The sequence below is a fragment of the Mustela lutreola genome, chromosome 12 (genome assembly GCF_030435805.1).
Source record: "Mustela lutreola isolate mMusLut2 chromosome 12, mMusLut2.pri, whole genome shotgun sequence".
NCBI classification, from domain to species: domain Eukaryota; kingdom Metazoa; phylum Chordata; class Mammalia; order Carnivora; family Mustelidae; genus Mustela; species Mustela lutreola.
In genome coordinates, this window is record NC_081301.1 from 69,122,413 (window position 1) to 69,142,559 (window position 20,147).

At 44.4% G+C, this 20,147-nt stretch overlaps 1 long non-coding RNA gene across 1 annotated transcript; it reads right to left on the reverse strand.

Annotated features, from left to right (window-relative positions):
- Positions 1-10,047: 10,047 nt before the first annotated feature.
- LOC131812462 (uncharacterized) lies at positions 10,048-15,852 on the reverse strand. The gene is made up of 4 exons (XR_009346363.1): positions 15,710-15,852; positions 13,221-13,340; positions 11,409-11,513; positions 10,048-10,407 (listed from the first exon to the last, which is right to left on the reverse strand). It is a non-coding gene; the product is annotated as an uncharacterized LOC131812462 (long non-coding RNA).
- Positions 15,853-20,147: the final 4,295 nt, after the last annotated feature.

A 20,147-nucleotide genomic window follows, 5' to 3' on the forward strand; every position in this document is an offset into this window, starting at 1 on the left:
AAGTCACTATAAAAATAATCTGATACATATTTTACTTCAAAATTGGCATAGAGTATAAGTATCATGAATTCAGATCTTCTTTACTCAGTTCACTGCTTTTTTCTTATCATTTTAATCAGATTCTTAATTTTGGCAAGTGCCAAGAAATATTTGCTGAATGAACAACTCAATTATGTAAAGAGGCTCCATCCCATAATTTGCCATGATTCTGATCCAGGATGACAATCACCACATTCTTATCAATGCAGAATTAATATGCAAATGATGTCCTATGTTCAGCTTAACTTCTTGCTGCATTTGGGAAATTAGTGGAAGATCAACTTTCCTACATTAAATTTATAGGAATTTCATAAAATATCAATTTTAGGTGCTAAGCAGAAATTATTTTTGAGCCCACAGGATATTTTTAAAATATTTGAACATAACATTTTCTCTTGTAAATTGCAGTAAATCTGAAGAAGAAGGGATGAATTGAGTCTTGCATGTCAAAGGAAGTACTGTGACCAAATAACAGAATAATACATATGTGTGGAGTTCTGCATTGTACAATACCATAGTCTGATTTAAGAAATGAACTGCTGATTCAGTGGCAGTTTTCTATCTTAAGTGGTATTCCTTTGATAAGTATCTAAGTTGAATAGATTTTATTTTGCACTGCTATCTCCTGACCCTTGCAGAACTTTTGATTACAATGATTGCACCATAGAATTACAGCTCAGTGAACATGTATTTCCAGCCTATGGCCTGAATATTTTTATTTTCTTGTTCTGTTTATTAGCAAATCAAAACGCTGATAAGAAGAATATAGTCTGAGAAAATTCCTGTGAGTTGTTAGAAGTGTTCCAAGGTACATGGGAAAATAGAGAAAGTCATAAAAACTGAGACAATATTTTTCTTTCTTACAGCATTGGAGACATGTACACAAAAAGTTTAATGCAAAACTGTTTGTAGATATTAACTACTTTTTCTATCTTGTTGCATATTTCTAATTTTATATAAAAGGAATGAAATAAAAAGTTCACAATCAGAATGACACACAGACACACACACACACTGTTCTTGTAGAGAAAGGAAAAGCCCAGACCTGAACTGGGATCTGAGAATCCATTAGTGATTGCTGAATTGTGCCACGGTGGGCTTTTGTCTGCATCATGGTAAACAGCATTCCTCTGAAAGGCAAAATTAAGAACCAAGAAATAATAGTGCAAAGAGTCAAATAATGGCTTGTGAGTGGGGACAGCCATTGGTATGGATTCAATCTGAAATAAAATATCTACAAATGAGGATAATAAAAAAGAGTGAGCATATTCAGAAGGGTAAAAGGAGATGAATCCAAGAAAGAGTTGTGTAGGGTACTGGAAAGCTGTGGGAGAACATTCCCATCCCCCCCGCTGAGTGCTCATGATTTACCTATGTTCTACCAGAAGATATTCTGGTTCTATGAAACCCCACAGAGAAACAAAAAATAAAGCTTATCCATAAATGAGAGAAAATATTATCTTCCCCAAACCCAGTGAGGCAAAAAGAGAGTGGAATCATTTCATCTATCGAAAAAAGTGGAAGTAAAAAATGCTTAAAATGCAAAAAGATACTGCCAGTTGCATGCCCAACATTGTTTGCCTTCTCTTAAGACATCATAAACATTAGCTTCTGTGATCTCTGTTAGGTTGACTCTCTTGTGTATTAACTCAGGAGCAAACATTGCTTCTTGATGTGAGATTGAGATTAATTCTCTTTTGCTATCTTCTTTCCAAGTGGCAGAGTGGGAGTACACTGGGACATATCCTGCCTGACCCTGGCCCCTCCACTTGAAAAAAAGATGATAGTGTGATTGGCCAACAATGAAGGCCTCAGGAATTCTCCTGCCTTTCTCAGTAGGCCTCAAGTTTGCCACAAGACGTTTGTCTGTGGTTGAATTCCATGTAGGTATTGTTTGGCTGAGGCAGTCCTCATTGCCTGGTGGGTATATCTTGCAGGTTATATACCACATAGATGGTCATCTTGTTCAGGCCAAGACCATGAGCACATTTAGGGTTCTCCTGAGTTAGCAGAGGTTGTAGCATGTGTGGGCTTCAGGACATGTCTTATTCAGCCCTCAGCAATGTAATGGAGCATCTGGCTTCCTGAGCTCTCTGTGGCACTGGCACAGGCCTGGCTGAGGACACTTCTGCAGTCATGATGGAAAACCCCCCTGTCCTGGGCAGTTCACCCCATCCTTGGCCCTGCAGGCTAAGACCCAAGGTTCCTCCCACTTCATTGGCTGGGACCATGTCACATGCCCATGAATGAACCAATCCCTGGAGCTAGGGAGTGGAGCCATAGAAGTTGGCACATGTTGTTAGGACTTCTGTTGTAATGACTTTTCTAATAGTTGTGGTGGCAAGATCTTATGGGATGCATCTGTTAATAAAACGAATATTAATTTCTGATAGTAAGTGGGTCCAAGGTGCTGGCTTAGCACCTAGCACCTCAGTCCCAGCACCTCAGTACTGATGTACTTCTCTGCAGAGACAATGACTGAGGAGCAAAGTGGATGGAAACTGGCCCAGAGTGCACAAGGGAAGTGTGTGTGTTTAGGGGGTTGGGGATAATAGCTCCGGGCAAGCTATAGCTCCAACTTACCTAGGTTCAAGAAGGTGCAGGGAATCCGTGGTGTTTCACCATCCATCATTTTGCAGATGGAGAATATGCCTTTGCATAGAGTCTGGCAAGACTTGTTCCAAGTCTTCTCTAGTTGGTACGGAAGTCGGAAAGACAGTACCCTACATCTGCTGGGATAGGCATGAAAGGCTGAGTGCTCTCAAGAAAGTGTCTGGATTTCTGTGATCCTGCACACAGGCCTGCTGAGGACAGTTCACGGTTTTGTTCTGAGGAGGGAGTGGTGCCACGTGTGATCCCGGGAAGAGGACAGACCTGGAGTCCACTCATGGGAGTGGGGGTGATCTGCAGCATCCGCCCCATGGGATGTCTGTCCTTTATTGAGTTCTGGGTATGGTTTCTGTTACTGTGTCCTAATGGCTGGGATTTCCAAGGAGCAGGATTTTTTGGCTTTACATTAAGAGTTGGTCCATCCGGACTGGGCAAGGCCCATTCTGCTGCTGAGAACTGTGTCTCCAGTGGTTGGAGTGTGTATTACAGGCCTAGAGGTCAATGGTGGGGTGGTTACAGTGGTCAGTAGACTACTGTTATTGATGATTTTTGTAAGTGAAATCTATAGGATGATATGTTAGATCTTATGGTTAGGGATCTACATTAGGTGCCCATAAATGGTGCTTTTTCTGAATTTCATATTTAGTATCTTTTTACTACTTCTAATAGCCCTCCTTGTACTTGGTATTCCAAGAAGCAGTGCATTACAACGTTGCCTGCATTGCGTTGATGGGAATTTGAGCATGAAAAGGTTGTCAGAGCTTCCACAAATTGTCCACTGGAACTGCCCAAAAATAAAACTTTATTTTTGACACTAAGTAGGAATTATCCTGCTGTGATTCTTAATTTAAACCAGGGTAGGGGTCCTCTTTTGGTACTGGTAATGAGTACCATAGGCCTTCCTAGGGAACATTATCAGATTCTATTGGAAACTTGGTCTTTGTTTTTGTGGAAGAATCAGGAGTCAACCAGTTATTTGTGTCCCGTCTCATTTTCCATGATAGTTCCACAATACCTGGTTTCACACCTCTACCATTGTGAAATCCCAACTTTGGCACCAACTTGCCCATCTCTGTCAAGGGCAGAGAGCCAAGTTTGAGCCAAGACAACAGCCGCTTCTAGGTGACTGGGAGACTCTAGGATCAGAATGCTGTTGGTAGGGAGTTACTGGGATCCTAAATTCCAAACCAGCTCCTTACACCCAGATGAAATACATTTCTTTTTTTTTTTTTAAGATTCTATTTATTTGACAGACAGAGATCACAAGTAGGCAGAGAGGCAGGCAGAGAGAAAGATGGGGAAACAGGCTCCCCGCCAAGCAGAGATCCTGATGAAGGGCTCAATCCCAGGACCCTGAGATCATGACCTGAGCCCAAGGCAGAGGCTTAACTCACGGAGCCACCCAGGTGCCCCCAGATGAAATACGTTTCTGACTTAAAAACTTCAGATAGAATTTTTTTTGTCCATGATGACAACTGAAGAAAATGTGTCATCCCTAAACCTAACCTTAAACCCTAACAACGCTGAAACCTAAGCTGACCTTAAAGCCCAAACTAGAACCCCCAAAGCCTGTACCTGATCCCTGGATCCAAGCCCTGAACCACAAACCCAAACCCTAAACCAGACCTCCAAGTCATGAACCCTGAACCCAAATCTCAGCATGAAGCCAAACCCCAAATTTGACCTTGAACTTTATCCCATAAGCCCTGAGTCTTAAAGCCTAAATCATAAACTTAAAGCCCTAAAATATAACTCTATTCCCTTGTCCTTCACTCTAAATCCTCACCCTAACACTAAACCCAAAGCCTGATCTAAAACTCTGACTAAAACCTGAACCTGAACCCAAATTCAAACCCTTCACCACACTTTGCTTATGCACTTGCCATTGATGGATATTTGCAGTTTCTACCTTTTGATTCTTGTGAAGATTGTTTGGGTTGGGGGCTAGGGCTAGGGTCTTGGATTAGGGTAGGGTCCAGGCTTAGACCAAGTTGAGGTCAGAGTGTGGGTCTGCATCAGGGCCAAGTTCAGTGCCACTGTTTGGGTCAAGGACTGTTGTAATTCTACATTGTTTCCAATTCATTGTTCCTTAGCTATTTTGGGGGAAGTTGGGGGATATTGGGCTCCATGCAGCTTGAATTTCCTGAATGAAATGGCGTCAGCTGGACCCCGGGAGGGAGCAGGACCTTCCACTGAAGGGTGAGCTCCCACAGTCCTGCACTGCCTCCCACCGCCTGCAGAGGGCGCCAGACCGCAGCTCCCCCCCTAAGCCCAGGCTGCACAGCCACAGCTGGGACCAGAGCCCCGCCTCTTCAGGACCCACTGTAGAGACTTCTGGAGAATGTGGGGAGGCTCCCACCCTGACAGGACAAGCTGAGGAGGGTGTGGCTCTGCATCCACACTGACCGGACCCGTTGTGGAGGACGCGCCCACACTGGCAGCAGTCCAACCTCCTAAGGACCAGACGCTGGAGGAGGTGAGGAGAATCCGCCTGAGTGGACTGTCAAGGGGTTCATTGTCTCAGGATCCCACAGAGGAAGGGCGCCCTGTGTAGACACTGGGGCTTCCGTCGTTTTGTGTGAGGAGACGTGGCCTCCTGCTGTGCTGTGCGTGGGGCTGTGGGGTCCCCCCTTTCTGGGCTCGGGTGCTTCTCGGTCCTCGTCTGTGTCTGTGTGCTCACGGATTCGGTTCCTGGGGCTCCTCAGATGGTCTGCAGCCAGGGAGCGTCCGCCTGCCTCGGTGGTTGTGCTCCCCCCTCCTCAGCCCTGCGGGGTCCTTCCCGTGTCCACACCCACTCCGGGCTGGCGCCAATTCCGGAAGTTCGGGAGCCAGAGTGAGGACTCTAGACGGTTTTGGGGAGAGTAGGTATTTTCCCAGTGTGGGTTCTTCCCTGAGCACAGTGCCTCCCCATCTCCGTGTGTCCTCCTCCCTGTCTGCCATCATTGTTGCAGGGCTGTCAGAGGACAGGTCTGTCACCTTCTTGGTTCAGGGGCCTCCCAGATATCTTGCTGTCTTGGATGCAGGTGTAAATGAGATTGTTCTCCGTAGTCTCTTTCTGATGGTTCCTTCCGAGCACGTAGGAGTGCCACTAATTTGTGCATATTGATTTTGTTCCTTGCAAGTTCTTGAATTTATTAGTTCGATTTGCCTTAAACTCAATCTGCCAGTTATTTGACCAGCAGCATGGGTTTATTTGGGAAGAGCAGAGAATGGCAGTCTGAGCTGAGCAAGCTACAGTCCCATCACAGGCAAGTGCGAGAAACAAAGGAGAGGAACATTATTTCATGAAGGAGGAAGAAGTTGGGAAGGGTGCTTGGAAGGAAAGTCCCCTGGAGAAAGGCAGGGTGATGGAGAATTCTCACCAGCTGAGCTGCAAAGCTCCTACAAAAAGTCAGGAGATGAACCTCCGGCTTCCCCTGTGGGGCCTGGAATTGGTGAGTCTCTCCTGTGGGGGATTGCAATGTGGGGTCTGTAATGGGCACTGAGCACCAGGCGCCCCCTTCCAGCCTCCCCTTCTGGCATCCCCAGTCCACTTTACTGGGGCTTCCCTTCCTGCTTTTGCACAGTTCTAACCAGCTTGTGGTGGAACGTTGTGGAAAACTGGAATTCCAAATCCACTGCTTCTACTGCACCTGAGATACAGGGGCCCATGATTTAATCCTCCCACGAGTCTCTTGCTAACATGTGTCCTCTCCATGTTGGTTGACCTGGATCTGGCAGGGCTTGGCCTCCATCTCAAAGTCTGATGTCCTCTCTGCTTCCATGTCGTCGTGCTAACATGGATGTTGGGAAGAGTCATTTCCTTTGTGGTGATTTCAAAGTACAGTCAGCTTGTTATAGCAGCACAAATACATGCTGTCTCCACACTCAGATTCCCCAGCGATCATTTCCTTACCATGTTTGCCACTTCACACGGGATGCTTCAGTGTGTTTGACCCCACAACAGGACAATGTCCTGCAGAACCACCATATAACCTGAAATGAGGAGATCATTACAGAACCCATCTAAGGGTTAGTGTTAGGGACCAGGGACATGGCGGGACTGACCTGAAGACCCCATGGAGAGCTGTCTGGGTGGCTGAGTTGACAGTGTAGGTGAGGGTGAGTGTTTGGCTCTGGCTTTGTGTCCAGGAGTCAGCTCTATGTGGGTGTGTCCTCAGCTGAGCATGCAGATTTCTGCTCCTCTGAATCCTTTCCACAGTTCCAAATGGCACAGTTTCCTTCTGGGCAGAAGGCTGAGTCCTCTGGGATTGCCCAGATGTCCCCAATTTGTAGGGCATCTACTGCAAGGCCTTTGGGGTCAGAATCCTGAGAACCAAACCAAAGGTTATGGTTAGGGCCCATCACATGGCAAGCCCGATCTGCCAACACTCTGTCCATCTTTCTGGGAGGGCAGTCGAGGGATTGGTTCAGGGTGAGTGTCAAGCTCCAGGTTTGAATCCAGGGGCCTGCTGAATATGGGGGTGGCCAGAGGTAGGAATGCATATTTCAGTTCCTCTGAACCCTTTCTGGAGTTCCAAATGGCATGGTTTCTTTCGGGGTGGCAGTGTGAGTCCTATGGTATTCCTCACTGTCCCCAATCTCTGAGGCTTTGGAGCCAGGCCATTGGGGACAGACCTCTCAGGACAGAATCTAGGCTTAAGAGTTTGTGCCTATGGGCATGGCTGCACTGATCTGAAAGCACTGTGGCGAGGATCACAGGGGTCTGAGTTGAGAGCATGGTTCAGAATCAGTATCAAGGTCTGGGTTTGTGTCCAGGGGACCGCTGAATGTGGGGGTGATCTCAGATATCTAAGATGATTTCCCCTACTCTGAATCCATTCCAGCATTCCAAATAGCCTGGTTTCCTTCTGGGTGGCAAGCTGAAATCTCTGGGATTTCTCAGGTCTTGCCCTTGCCCTTGCAAGGGCAAGATACTTTTTACAGTAAAAGAATTCACCAGATGAGCTGAATAGCAGAAAAGACACAGCTCAGGAGTAAATCAGTGAACAGGAATATCATGCCAAAAACTTCTTTGAGAACACACTACAGAGCAAGGGAAGATAGGAGAGAAAGCTGAGATATAAAGGACAAACCCTCCAACTTTCCAACATCATTCCCTACTTGTTTATTTCCATTGCTGTCAGCTCCTTCCCAGGCAAAAATAAGTCACCTGAGCCAGCCTTTTTTCTTCCTGAGTTTGTGGCACTGCAAAGCCCACCAGAGTGGCCAAGGGCACCCCTATACCTGCTGAGCTAATCCCATTTGTACCCCAACAGTGAGCAGGTACCAGCCTGGCCCTCTGGTGCTCCATGGTCTGTTGCAGTCCTTCCTTCTGGACCCTGCTTTGCTGCTCTTCCTTCCCTAACCCTGGTCTCAAACAAGGGATTGCTCCTGGAGGAGGAACTCAGCGAGATGAGGCTCAGGAGGGCCTCCCTGCCTGGCATCTCCGTGTGGGGAGTGCAGAGCCAACGGATTTTGCACAGGGACTTGCAAAATGCAGAGAGGCAGATTTCTTTTCTCTCTTTCTCTCTCTAGCCTCATACCAACCAGGAGTTCTTAGAATTTTCTTCAGTGACTTCTAGGTGTAGCTTGGCCACTGTTTCCACAGAAAGGCCACTTGAGCATGGTCAAACACACGTATAAGCAATTACATTAAAAAAAAAAAAACAATAAGCCAATGCACACAGACCTTTGACAGCAGCACAGGACGCTCAAGGGACCAGAGTCCCTACCTTGGGCAATAGTGGTAGAGGCCGGGTTCTGCCACGCAGGTCCCTAGACCTTTGGCAGTTTCCACGATTGCAAATCCAGACATGCAGAATCCTGAGGGACAACCTACTAACTGCAAAAGAGCAAAAATTCATCAGGATTCAGAGAGTGGAAATCCATTTGTACTGGAAAAGAAAGAAGCAGGCTTGCTGTGAATCCAGCAGGGAGGACAGGCATAGATAAAGACTGCTGTATGAGTCACAGAAACTATTGTTTCTCAAGGGTCATGCTGTCTTTGTAAAATGCTATGAGGACTCTCTCTTGGGGAACTCCTGCTTTCCTACCAGTGACGCCCCCAGATTCTGCTTTGCTAGTCCCATGGATTCCTGGGGATACCCAGTTGATAAGCTATGCTGTCCTCATGACAACACTTGCTAATGGACTGAATGTTTGTGTCTTGTCCCAATTCAGATGTTGAAGCCCAGATCCTCAAGGAGTGCCATCAGGAGTTATGGGCTTTGAGAGGTGATGAGGTCATGAGATTGGAACCCTTGTGAATGAGATAAAAGCACTTTTGAGAAAAGACCTGAGAGATTGTTCTGCCAGCTGTCAGCCATGCAAGGCTACATCAGAAATATGGGCATCTATAGATGATGAAGCAGTCTCTTGCTAGATATCAGATCTCCCAGGATCTTGCTTTTGGACTTCTCAGCCTCTAGAACCGCAAGGAATAGTACATGTTTTGCTGTTTCAGCCACCCAGTCTGTCATCATTTGTTGCAGCAGCCTGAACTGAATAAGGCAGAGCCCAAGTCCTGGTTAATCCCTGCTTCTACTCATTTCCCCTCAGAAAGAGCTTCTAATCCAGAACTGACCTCTGCTTTCCATACACGTGCTTCAGACTCCTTCTGTGAGAGTCCAGAATTTGTAAAAGACTCCTCCCTCATGAAAACCAGCATTCTGTGACTCCTGAGGAATGTCCTCCCTGACTGTATTGAGTCAATCAATCTGATTTTGATTCTGGAGTCCCAGGATCAAGGACTGCATCAGGCTCCCAGCTTCATGGGGAGTCCGCTTCGCCCTCTGACTTTCTCCCCTCTCATGCTCTCTCTCTCTCACTCTCTCTCAAATAAATAAATAAAAATCTTTTAAAAATCTGATTTTAACAGACCATAAGCTTGTTCTTGCTGGTCTTTGGAAGATTAGGCATTAGCCCTTCTGAGAAAGTTCTGAATGGCTGCTTCATGAAGGGGTGAACTGTGTCCCCAAACTCTCTTTTTGCTGCCTTCTAATCACAGATGCTGAGACAAGTCCTCCCAGGTGGTGGTTTTTCAAAGCACTGAATGCTTTGGCTTTGAAGTTCCTCACTTGACAGTTCTGCTTTAATCAGTTTGTGACAAACCAGCCAATTGGTGGTGGATGCAAAGTGCACTGATAAAGTTAATATCAGGGAACAATTTTTTGAGTGTCAAGCATGTGCATGTGTGTGCACACACATATCCATGTGCTAAGCATTATGGTAAATGTCTGACAAGAACTAAAACATCAAAAAGTCAGGATACCCCATTAGATGATATTTTTATTATTCCTACATCCTAAACTATGAAAAACAGGGTCAGAGAATAATAAGTGGCAAAAAGAATCAAGATTTGAGGCAGTTCGATTTCATGGCCAGCCTTGATCAATAGGCATGTACACCTGTGTCTAGTTTCAGCTCTGTGTAACCTTGCCATAACCTTGGATAAGCCATTCATCTCTCAAGTTAAGGTTCTTGGTCCAAAGAGGGAAGAGGCACAGGTTGAGTACCTCCAGTGGGACTTCCTGGCAGGCTTGTTCATCCAAGAATTCCTGTTTCAGTTTGAGTAATTGAATCCAGTCTTTGTTTTAGCGAAGGCCAAGTTTGTCCAGTGTGTCCATGCCACCAGCCAAAAGCATTTGTCCATGCCATGTAACAACTGAGAAACTTTCATAGGAATGGGGGAGGAAAATATGTCCACAGGAGTTGACAGATGTTCTGCATGGAGGGACAGGAGCTGGGGCCATCACCTGCTGTTTCTACTGGCCTTCTCTGTCGAGTTAAAATAAATGGCAATTATTTGCAATGACAGGGATGAAAGTAGAGGGTATTATGCCAAGCGAAATAAGTCAGTCAGAGAAAGACAATTATTATATGATCTCACTCATATGTGGAGTTTAAGAAACAAAACAGAATCATAGGGGAAGAAAGTAAAAAAATAAAACAAGATGAAGTCAAAGAGGGAGACAAACCAGAAGAGACTTAAAAAAAATTTTTTTATTTACTTATTTGACAAACAGAGATCACAAGTAGGCAGAGAGGCAGGAAGAGAGAGAGAGGAGGACGCAGACTCCCCAGGGAGCAGAGAGCCTGATGTGGGGTTCGATCCCAGGACCCTGAGATCATAACCTGAGTTGAAGGCAGAGGTTTTAACACACTGAGCCAGCCAGGTACCCCTCAAAAGAGACTCTTAATCACAGGAAACAAACTGAGGGTTCTTGGAGTGGAGGGGGATGGGTGGATGGGTTAGCTGTGTGATGGACATTAAGGAAGGCATGTGATACAGTGAGCACTGGGTGTTATAAAAGACTGATGAATCACTAACCTGTATGTCTGAAACTAGTATTATATGTTAATTAATTGTATTTAGATTAAAATTTTCTTTAAAAATAATTTTAAAACAAAATAAGTAACAATCAAATAATGCTCAGAGTTATCCAGCAGGGAGTATCAGATCTAGATGTCAGTTAAATTTAAGGGGCTTGCCGAAGTTTAGGAGAGTCACACTAGGTCATTTTCCTGTGTGGGGAAGTCTTCAGGGGCAGTTCCAAAGACAAAGATTATTAATATTTCTCCTTCCCCCATTCCTCCTAGAGCCAAAGATGTTTCCTCCACTCACCCACTGGCCCTGTATGTAGGTGTTGCTTTCTCTCTACCAATCACAACATCAGTGAGTAGCTATAACTTCACCTTTTCCAATATCCCCCTACCCCCAACCTTTTGTCTTTAATGGCCATGGGCAACAGGGACAAAGACATTTTTTAAAAACTTACAGAGATCTATTATGCTCTACTACCTTGGCCCGCATGTGCCACTGCAAAGGGATTCTGCGAACTGTGTACTCAGATGAATGGTCATTATCTTCAAAAAGGCAGGGGCTGTGATAGACACAGGAACCAAAAAAGCAAGAGTTAATGGACCATCAGAATAATGGAGTACCGACACTTTTTTGTCCTTGGCTTGAATCCTCAAGATCCAGTGTCTCAACAGAATTTTCATTTTGGTCTCATCTGACTCACTTGTCCACCCCTGGGCCAGTTGGCAGTTATACTGAGAACTGGAAATTTTCCTTAGAACAGAAAAAAAGTATTTGTCAGGTAAACCAAGGAAATGTCCATTATAGGAAGTTAGGCCTTTTGTCATGGTACTCCATTAGCACCCTCCTGACTGTTAAAGAAAAAAAAAATTGTGACACCCGTTAAAGACAGTAAGGAAGATTTTATTCAAGGGATGCTACTATGATGGGATTTTATTTCATAGTATGGGAGAGAAATCTGGCTCAGCTCAGACAAATGGAGATTTATAGCTAAAGAGCATGGTGGGGGTCACTGTAAAATTAAGATGGAACATCAAGGGTAAGGATGAAGGGATTCTGGCTAAACCATCTGGACAGTAATATTGTTGAAGGAAGGCTAGGGTCATAAACTATTGAGAGCAGGGGATAAGGAATTTTTTAAAAGACTTATTAATACATTTTAGAGAGAGGGAGCAGGGGTAGGGGTAGAGGGAGAGGGAAAGAGAATTTTAATCAGACTCTTCACTGAGCATAGAGCCTGAGGTGAGGCTTAATCTCAGGACCGTGAGATCATGACCAGAGCAGAAACCAAGAGTCAAACGTTCAGCCAGCTGCACCAGCCAGGTTCCCTGGGAATAAGTGATTTGATCAGATATTAAACGTTATAGATACTGAAGCACCTGGGTGGCTCAGTTGGTTAAATCTCTGGCTTTGGCTTAGGTCATGATCTGATCCCAGGATCAAGCCTGGCATTGGGCTTGCTGCTCAGTGGGGAGTCTGGTTCTCTCTCTCCCTCTGCTACTCCCCCTGCTCAGGCTCTCTCTCTGTCAAAATAAATAAATCTTAAAAAAAAAAAGAGTGGTAAGATACCAGGGGTGAGAGATAAGGAATTTGATCAGATATCAAGAGTAGGATAGGAGATTGCTGAAAAATTGACTAAGCAGATTTCTTGCTAAAACTGGGCTAAGTGGGCGGAGCCTGAGTTCAAGGCTGGACAGAAAGAGGTCTCAGAGGAACCTGACTCAAGTCTGGTCAAGGAGAAAATCTTCATCATCCATGACCATTGTATTTCCTGTAGTCACACATTTTACTAATTCTTTTATCAGACATTCAGTGAACGAGAAACATGAACACAGCAGCAATAATATAACAAATGTAAGCGCTCTAGCAGAGACAAAGGCAGTATAGGAATCCACCTCATCAGATTTAGAATATGCATGACTCCATGACTGAACTACTACCACTGCTTGACTTTACTGTTGAGATTAAGTACAGAGGATCAGAGGGAAGGGAGGGAAAACTGAATGGGAGTCATCAGAAAAGGAGACAAACCATGAGGCACCTTTAACTATAGGAAACAAACTGAGGGTTGCTGGAGGAGGGGGAGTGGGAGACATGGAGTAACTGGGTGATAGGCATTAAGGAGGACACGTGATGTGATGAGCACCAAGCGTGATGTGATGAGCACCAAGTTACTAAATTCTCTCAAACCAATGATGTACTATCTAATGGCTAATTGAATTTAAATATCTAAAAAAGACACTTAAAAAAAAGATGTAGCATAACTCACAATATCCTTTGAGTGGAAGAATGTGCGGACTTTCCACACCTCTGCTGTCCAAGTCCCATGGCTAGTAGCCACATGTGGCTAATGACCACTTAAAAGGTGGCCAGTTCAAATGGAGAAATGCTGTAAAAGTAGAATAAATATGGCTTTCAAAGACATATTGTAACCAAGGGTCAGAGAGTATTGCCACCCTCACATCACAAACATCGCATGACTTCTACAGCTAATGAGAGTGGGACCCAAGATGGGAGAGGTCAACCTGAAAATCCATGATGTCAGAAAGAACATAAGGAAGAAAGAGTCACAATCCTGGAGTGGATGGGCTGAGGACAGTCAGAATGCCTCTTTTTTTTTTTTTTCTTTTGGTGATTCTGTATACGGACAAGGAGAATTCACGGGAGATGACATCTGTATGCCTCACATTTTCAAGGGAAAATTATGAAAACACATATAGACCCACAGCCATAGTTTAATTATGTTTGAAATGTATTCAGACCTACTCCAGTCAGTAAATTGCATATATTCACATTTAGCTTCACAATTTTCTCTTCGACCCCTCCCATTCTTGAAATTCCAACACAAATCCCATCTCTTGCCTAAGGACCATAAACTACCTCACTATCAAAGGCTACAGTTCATTCATTCATTTGATTCATTCAAAGCAACCTAATCTTGAGTGATGTCTTAGGCGCTCTTCTAGGGACTGGTGACACGGTGAACAAAACAGGTAAAGATCTCACTTTCATGGAGCCTATCTGGTATTTAGGGGAAAATCTTTCCTTATCAACATGAAAAGACTTATTATGGATGTTGCTTAGAATTTCAGCTTTTTTTTTTTCTTGACAGTATCTCAGGTGATCATCTTTGAGGTGGTTCTCCTGAAAATACCTTTGGGGGGTACTGATTCGACTTTCTGAGTCAGACACTTTCCTAAAGACAGGGGTCACAGGAAAAGTGACAACTGTAACTCTTGCAGTAAGAATAGGGATCACAATGTTTGAAACAGAGATATGCTGCTCAGCTGTCAGAAAGTCCACAAGGCTCCAAATGTGTGTGGGCAACTAATGGAACCTGTGACTCAGAGGTTATCATCCTGAGAGCAATGGGAAATCCTTCTAGTTAAGGACTCTCCTTGACGGAAGCTTGACAATGGCCTTGATTTACTTACTATGATGTCTAGGTAATTATACACATTAAGAAAAGTGCACAAGGCACTTACATTTCCATGATACCATCAAGGATATTGTTGTTTTATTAAAATGTTACATCTAGAGCTGTAACGTATAGAGTAGTTAAGTCAATCACTATGTGGTACAGGTGAGACTATTGTAAAAGCCATACTTCCATAAAAAAGAAAAATTTTTGTAGTTTCTGATCTAGGAATCAGCCAGTGAATACTTCTATATCAGTGTCCAGTTACCGGGCTAAACATGTAATCTATTTATACTTCTGAGGGTAAGCTGAATTGTGATCACTGAGCCAGCTGTGTTCTAGTAACTACTCATTTACCTAACATAACAGATATAAGAAGGTAAAAGGCTTCTAAGGAGACTGGTTACTTATATTTTGAACCACGTCTTGGCAGGTATAACTTGCAACTTGTGCTTAGTGGTAAGATTTCTGATATTTACTTTCTCCTTCCCTTGGCAAGTCAAGTTAGTTAAAAAGTAATTAGAGTTGAGTCCATTGTTTTTCTTAAATGTTTACACAGATATAGAACTCTCAAGTTTCTTTACTAGACAGGATTAGATCACATTAGTGATAAAGATCAGAATGATTTACATTGCTAAAATGAGAACTGCCTGTCAGTTTGGAGAAAGCTCATTTTTATAACCAACAGATTGGCTGGGCTAGAGATTAATGAGTGCTATGGGTGGGGTGATGAAAGTGATATATTCAATGACCTGTGGAATTTGTTCTGTAATTTCCCAACTCCTCTGGTCAGCAGAGCGTCTTCTTCAGTACCCAGCACTGCCCATAACTGCATTCAGAAAATCACTCTACAAAAATGGTTATTTGTTTTGCCGTTTTTTATAATTTTTTAAAACATTTGATTTATTTACTTGACAGAGAGAGAGAGAGAATGAGAGCGCAAGCAGGGGGAGCAGCAGAGGGAGGGGGAGAAGCAAGCTTCCTTCTTGGTGGGATTGCACAAGGGCTGAAGAAGACAGAATGGGAAGGGGACAAGGAGAATAGTGGGTTTCAGATTCTTGGAAACAGAGCCCACATCTATTTCTATGTTTATCTCACTGCTCTAAACCCAGGTCACAGCACAGTGCCTGCAGCAGAGTCATGGAAGTGCTCCAGAACTGATAACTATTGCTATTTATACTACTAAAATTCCTCCACAAAGGTCCAAGTGTCATAGCTTCTCCCAGTTCCCCACACTGAACGCAATGAAGAATCAAACTATCGGGTTAAGGATGGCGAGGGGCATTTAACAGGACCCAGATCACAGGAGCCATATTGTATTGCAGGACCAGGGGTCTTACCAGTGACTAGGTATTCACTCCTCTTGAGAGGCTAGCTCCTTGGATCTTCCTCTTCAATCCTCTGAACCTATGTCTGGCATCAGAAACAAAAGTAAACATAACTTATCACCCTCGTTTATTTTTTACTATTATTTGTTACAGAGGAAGAGAGAGATCACAAGCAAGGGGAGCAGCAGGCAGAGGGAAGGCAGGCCCCCCACTAGAGCCTGGTATGGGATCCAATCCCAGGACCCTGGGATCATGACCTGAACCAAAGGTAGATGCTTAACTGAGTAAGCTACCCAGAAGAAGGACAATGTCCTTCTTTAAAATTGAATGTATTCTCTCTCCCTCTATCTTTGTCCCCACTCTGTCACTCATACTCACACAATCACAGAGTCACAGACAATAGCAAGGTATTTCCCATTCTAATTCGCTAAGGCACTATGAGCTTAAGCTCAACAGAATCACTTTGCCAGCTGCTGATCTACTGTGCCCTGATCCCTTCTCTATCCCCAAGCTCCATCTGTAACTCAAGTGTCATGGTGGTGGCTCTTTCTGCCCTCCCTCCACAAGGCTGTCATCAGCACACTCTTCCCCGTGGCTCCACTCCCCTCCTGCACTGGCTGCCTTTGTTTTACTGGTATGCCCTCTCCTAGAGCCTTTTCACTCTCACTGAGGGGAAGACAACCCTTACTTCTCCAGTGTGGCTGTCACGTGTCCTCTATATATTGTGACGATCAGCCTGATTAAGAGATTGGGAACTAAAAGACTGGCTTCAGTTATGGATAAAACCAACTCTGGGGCTTGGGACACATGACAGCAGCACATGGTGGTAGAAATGAGATGGTTAGGGAGTTATTCTGCATTTTCACATCTGGTCAGCAGCAGAACAAAGAGGACACCCCAGATCTCCTATCTCCCAGAACAGTACCCTTCAAGTAACTTACAGCACCAGCTTTGGAAGTGGCACTTTTCTGACCCCAAAGTCTTGATTCTAGGCAGCACTCTGAGAGATACTCCCTCCAGAATAACCCCTGGCTGGAAGAAGTGGTTGGCCAAGGCCTTCCAAATATCTTCCCTTCAGAGTTGTGCTTGCATCAAACTCAAACCTGTGGCACATACGGGACTTTCCTGTCGGCCTCTAGCTCTAATGACCTATTGGACTTCAGAGGTGCTCTTTTATGCCCACTTACCTTATAACATCAACGTGTGACTCCTCTAGAATTCTCTCCATGGTTTTTCTCCTGTACTAATTGTTATGGACTGAACTGTGTCCCCACAAAAGTCATATGTAGAATTCCTAATCTCCAGTGTGACTGCATCTGGAGATAGGGCCTACCTAGAAGGAGGTACTGAAGGCTTGGTGAGGTCACGGGAGTCCTAATCTGCTAGGACTGGTGTCCTCATAAGGGGGAAACACATGAAAGCACTCCCCCTACTTCCCCTCTGGGGGCCCACAGAGAAGAGGTCATCTGAGGGCACAGTTGAAAAGATAGTAATCTATAGACCAACAAGAAAAGGCTCACTGGAGACCAACCTTGCTGGCACCTTGAACCGGAAATTCTGGCCTCCAGATCTGTGAGAAAATACATTTCTGTCATTTAAGCCCCCCAGCCTGTGTTTGGTATAGCAGCCTGAGTAGACAAAAATATACTGATAAAACCTTCTTTCAAGCTAGGGAGAAACTTTCTATACACTGTGCTCCATGCTTTTGGGTCTAAACCTTCTCTCCATAGCCATTGCTAATATTTGAGCCAGAGAAGTCATAATACTAGGAATGTTGAAATTGGATAGGGGATCAATAAACATCTAACACAGTATCCCCAGCTATGAAGAATTAACACACAGACACAGACACACACATACACACACACACACTACAAACATGGTTATCCCACTTAATTACATTGGTGATTACTTGATACCCAAGCCCACATGCCAGCTCCCCTTCGGAGTACTAACCTCACTATCTCCCTGTGACCTACCCACCACCATGCAGACCTAGGACCTTATACCTCAACTCCTGCCAAGCTAACGACAAAAGTTTATGATTCAGTTCCTATCTCTCCTGCTTTATTCATGACCTCTTAAAGTCTAGTGACCCATCCTCCTCTTCTTTCTAAAAAACAAAACAAAACAAAACAAAACAAAACCCACTGCTTCCTGGGAACCTTTCAGATTTTTTTAAATTTTTTAAAAATTTTTATTTCTTTTCAGCGTAACAGTATCCAGTGTTTTTGCACCACACCCAGTGCTCCATGCAATACGTGCCCTCCCCAATACCCACCACCTCCTTCCCCCTACCTCCCCCCCACCCCTTCTAAATCCTCAGATTGTTTTTCAGAGTCCATAGTCTCACGTTTCACCTCCCCTTCCAATTTCCCTCAACTCCCTTCTCCTATCCATCTCTCCTTGTCCTCCATGCTATTTGTTATGCTCCACAAATAAGGGAAACCCTATGATCATTGACTCTCTCTGCTTGACTTATTTCACTCAGCATAACATCTTCCAGTTCCGTCCATGTTGCTACAAAAGTTGGGTATTCATGCTTCTTTCAGATGTTTTTTACCTCTATAATCTACTGGAGGATAACAATGTACCAGAACACTTGAGTGACCATTAATGCCTATTGGTCACATCGTGTATGCTATGTAGGACCCTATTCTGTGTTCTTAACAATCATGGCTTTGACTCGTAGCTGAAGGTGGACTTTAACTGGAGTATATTGTGCAAATACCTGAAGCAGGAAGTCCCCTGCCCAGTGAATGAGGCATGCAGACTTCCAGAGGTCTTGAGGTCCTCTCTTCAAATATACACATCACTTTGAGCAATCAGGATTCCCACCCAAATGAGAGACAAAAGAAAAGAAAAAAGTAAAAAAAAAAGAAAAGAAGAAAAAAAAAGAGAGAGAGAGACAGGAATGAAAGGGAAGATGAAAAAGAAGGTTCAGCCCAGATGGGCCCCAAGGTAAGATTTATGAAGTAGACAAACAAAAAGAGATAAAAAGACTGATACAAGTATATGACAAGAGAAAAAAATATATATATGCAAATAAAGAAAGAACCTCGTCAAAAAGAACCACAAGTGTAAAATTTATATGCTATCAGGACAAACACAAAAATCACAGAAACACTGGTGGAAGAAGATGGGAGAGTTCTTATAAATTCTCAGTGTGTGCGAGGAAGGTTGTTTTGATTCTTCCTGGATGTATCTTGATAACTTTGTTAAAGGACTCAACTTTCCTAAGATAAAGGGGATTAAAAATTGGTTTACCTATAGGGGTAGTATTGATTGGGGAAAGGGGATTACTTTGAAGTTTAACTCTATATGAATATTAGAGGATTAAAATTAAAAAGGAATAAACTAAACTAAACTAAAATTTAAAAAAAGGAATTCAAAAAATAAAAATGCAAAAGAAAAACATAGGTATATGTATCAAAAAGTTAGGTTAGAAAGGTATTATGGAATTTGAGGTACTGTACAACTCGCTGTGATGGTAAACATGTTAAAAAAATTACCTATGTGTAGAAAAAAAAAAATGAACCGGAATAGTGGGAACAAGTGAACAATACAAGTTTTCCTATGAAGTAGTGGTTGTTCTCTTGTAGTCCTTTTTTTTTTTTCTTTCTTGGTTTGTTTTCTGGGTAAGGGGCCTGCCACGTGGGTTGTCAGTCAATGATGTTTCCTGAGTTAAGTCCTCCCACCCCCCTCAAGGGGTTGGGCTCTGAGGAAACTGGTTTTTTTCAGGCTTTTGTTCTCTGGCGGTTTTTAATCTTGTTCACTTTTTTTTCCCTCTCACCTTGACCGCCTTTGATGGTTTTTGTAGTTGTAGAGGAAAACAAACCACACCCTGATCTCCCTCTGAGAGAGAAGCCTCAGTCTGGGTGCAGAGCCTAAATAAGTTCGCCCTTGGCCACTGGCAGAGCAGGTTCTAAGTTGCAGACCCTGGGGGCGCAGGATCTTTTGCTTGTACCCAAAGCCAAGGCAGTGGCAGCTGTCTGAATGCTCCCGACCACCAGAGAGGTTCCAAGCAGCGATCGCACACTGAGATTTTGCCGCTGGCCCAGGCTGGGAGTGCCCGGCTTGCACGCACCTCTTTCAGAGGCAGCGCGCGTCTCGGGCACTGAGAACAGGGTGCTGGCCCATAAGCACCAGGCGGGGCTTTTGCGCACCTCTGTCAGGGGAGAGTTTGGGGCACGCGGCTTAGGCTTTGAAACAATGGCGTGGGTCAAAGAGCGCCGGCTGGGCCTTTGTAACTCTGGAGCATGAGGGACGTGTGCGCGTATCTCAAGCTTTGTGGTAGGGCTCGCGCGTTCTGCCGACCAGCGTGGCTCCCATCCCCTCACAGGAACTAGAACCCACGCATTCTTGGGCGCGCTGGCGGCTTAGGGACCAAGAGCCGGTTTCTCTGTCACACTCTCTCTGCCTCAGCGCCACGGAAGGCTGTCCTGGGACC